The sequence below is a fragment of the Pteropus vampyrus genome, unplaced genomic scaffold, assembly GCF_000151845.1.
Source record: "Pteropus vampyrus isolate Shadow unplaced genomic scaffold, Pvam_2.0 Scaffold626, whole genome shotgun sequence".
Taxonomy (NCBI): Eukaryota; Metazoa; Chordata; class Mammalia; order Chiroptera; family Pteropodidae; genus Pteropus; species Pteropus vampyrus.
In genome coordinates, this window is record NW_011889407.1 from 32508 (window position 1) to 35747 (window position 3240).

General features: G+C 53.4%; 1 pseudogene; it reads right to left on the reverse strand.

The window, feature by feature from the left end:
* Positions 1-2188: 2188 nt before the first annotated feature.
* On the reverse strand, positions 2189-2307 carry LOC111733729 (annotated as a pseudogene).
* Positions 2308-3240: the final 933 nt, after the last annotated feature.

The following is a 3240-nucleotide window of genomic DNA, read 5'->3' on the forward strand; positions in this document are numbered from 1 at the left end:
GAAGGAAAACAGCGTAACCCCCTTCGGCCGGCACCTGTGCGGGAAGTTCCCGTCCCCTTCCCAGAGTCGTCAGGAGCAGTGATCTGCAAACTCCAAAAGTCTGGAGAAACGAGATCGCAACCCGTCTAAATCATAACAGTAATTTTTAGAAAACATCAACACGAATGGTTTTAGAAACAAAATCCAGATTAACATGATTTTCTGTAGCTCCTTGTTAGCCATAATTACAAAAATAATTAAGTGCAAGTTTTTCAGATTTCTCTAAATCGTCCTTTCTTTAATAAATGTGTATCGAGCGCCTTGTGCGTTCCAGGCCCTGGGCTTACACTGGGGAACAGAAACCCGGTGTCTGCCTGGGCTGGGGCTGCCGTCTCGGGGGGGAGGGGAGGGGACTGACTGCTGTGGCCTTCGAAACCGTGAGACTCTCATGTTCTTCACTGCAAACACGTCGCCTTAGGCCCTGCTGGAGGGGGACCCGTGTCGTAGGGCAGGTTGGTACCCTGGAGAAGGGCATTTTACCTCTCCCTGACTGTTGAAGTTTAGGGGGTCTTGGTACTGTCACCAGACAGTTGACCAGGATCTCGTCAGCGTCGTGAGGAAGGGTTCACGGACGGACAGTGAAGGCGATGAAGCAGCAGCTCGAGCACTCAGCGGGGAGAGCGGCCGGCCTCGGGGCGCTGTCTCGCCTTCTGGGTTTGGGGCTTTATCCATTGACCTGACTAAGGGGTGCAATAGTCATGATCTTGGGTGGTCTCTTCGTAGAAAGAAGACGGTTTCTCTTAGAATCGGGGAGACACCCCTTTTCTTGCCATGTGGGTTTTTTTTGGAACTGTCGTGGCGTCAGATGCGTGATGGGGACAGCGTTAACCTCAATGCTAATGTATCGCGATAGCTGTGGAGTCTGATTTCTCTTCACATCGCGTAAATCTTTCCCCTTACAATAGCTGTATAATGAGGGACCAATTAGGCCACAGGTGCACGGGGCCTGATGTGCACATGCGTCTCTGGGAAGACCGCCGGCATCCACCGTCAGGCCGTGGGCTTTGAGCCCCTCCTCAAGGCTCGGGGCGACCCCGTCTGTGCCCCGGTGGTCTCTGCCCTGCCTGCTGATATCAGTATCACTGAGGTGTAAAATACCAAGCTTTTCATCACTTGGTAGGTTGTATAGATTTTGAGGGAAATAAAGATCCTCTCCGTTTTTAAAAGAAAATTTTGAAACTAGGGGCTCGCATGGCCTGAGCCACTTGAGCCCGTGGCCGCCTCATTCCCCTCTCTGGTATAGCGCGTGCGGCTGGCAGGGGCTCGGTGCCCAGCTAAGGGAATGAGCGATGGCGTCGCCAGGCCGCGGGGAAGCCTGAGTGTGGAGAGCCGTCAGCGTGTGGAGAGACCCGGTTTTGGTTGGTTCTGAAGTGTTAAACGTCAAGAAGGTTTTTCAGATGTCAGGCTGGGCAGCCCAGCCTCTCTTGTGACTGTCATCTCGTGTCCTGTTCCCACACGTCCAGCCATGCCGCTGGGTGGAGGAGACAGCCCTAAACAAGGCAGGGGCTGAACCTCGTTTTATCTGAAGAAGGGGAGCTCGTTTGCTGTGCTGCATCGAGTAACTATGAACCTAACAGTTTGAGAAAATAAGTCTGGGGTCGGTACGCTTGATTTTTTTTTAAACTTTTTAAACGGATAATAAATACATATTGTATCTTATGAGGACACCTGATGAAAAGCCCTGAGAGGTCATATGTTTCCTCCGAAGTGATATAGTGAAGCCAATCTGGAGGGTACGAGGAAGTGATTTGCAACTTAGCCTGCAGCTTAGCATCGTTAACTTGTAACTCATCATGGTTAAGAGCAGCCTTGAACTTGGCAGATCTCTGAAATGCTCGAGATAAAGGGCAGCCGGGCGTGTGTCTGTTCTTTAATCAAGACACCAGAACAAAGTGGAGTCGAGAGCAAATTCTAATGTTAATGTTTCAAAAAACAAACATTTTTCAAAAATTCATTTCTGTATCTGAATAACAGTATTTTCAACTGAGCGTAGCAGTTTGGAGATATGCCACCTAAACTGTGTGACCAGAACCCTTTGACCCTAAGTTTTTTTTTGTTTTGTTTTCTTTTTAAGCGAGGCAGCCCTTGGCTTAACCTCACAAATTGCAAGGACCTTGTCAGCTTGCAATCTCTTATTTTTTATTTTTTACGCCTACAGCACCCGGTCTTCCTAGGCGGTCTCCCATCCAAGTACTAACCAGGCCCGACCCTGCTGAGCTTCCAAGATCAGACAGGATCGGGCTTGTTCAGGGTGGCGTGGCTGTAGGCGACCCTAAGTAGTTTTTATCACAAACTTAAAAGCAGGGTGTGCCTCCCGAGGTGTCCACAGGTGTGTGCCACGGGGTGGGCGCGACGCCCATGCCCACACCCACTGGAAAGGCCCCGGGGGCCTCCCAACTTTCCCCTCGATAATTGTTCATCCCGTCAGTCACCTCGGACAGAAGGAGTCCTGACCGATGCAGGGCTCACAGAGGAGCCGCGTGGCCCGATGGGACCGCTCAGAGCCTGGCGCTGCACCTGGCAGATGGAAGAGGCGCCCAGGGCTCTGCGCCGGCCTTGGCCAGGGAGCCCATGCGTGAGGCCGGGTGGCAGGAGGGAGCCGTGGGCCGCAGGGTCCTGCGAGGTCCCAGCGATGCTGCCAGTGTGACACTCTTTGTGGCGCGGCTGCTCACCCCTCCCCAGAGGGCTTGTCGCCCCTGGGAGGGGCCACCCTTCCTCCTGTGGTCTTTGGGCGGGGGCCGGGCGCGGGAGGGTGCGCCTCCCTGGAGCTCCAGATAAGCTCCCGTGGTTGAGATGAGGGCCGTTCCTAGAAGCTGACGCGCGCCTGGAGCTTTTGCTGAATTTGTGATGATGTTTTCCGAAGATAGAACTTGCAGTGACCAGAATGAACGCGGTGATAAGACCAGGGAGGGCGAGGAGCGAGCCAGAAGTGCTTAGAGTGACTGTTCCGAAGCCACGTCAGGACAGAGGTGACAAGGACAGTGCTGCTGGGACAGTGAGGCCCAACCTTGAGACCGAGATGGCTGCAGAAAGCCAGGGCTGCCTGCGCGCTACGGAAATGCCACGTTGCAGGGAGGCCGTGAGTGTCCCGGAGCCGCGCCGCGATGTGCTCATCAGAGTCCACGAACGCGTAAAACGCACACCAGATTTGGGAGGGACTGAGTGTGAGCAAAAGGCAAAACGTTCTCACTTTTTAATGTG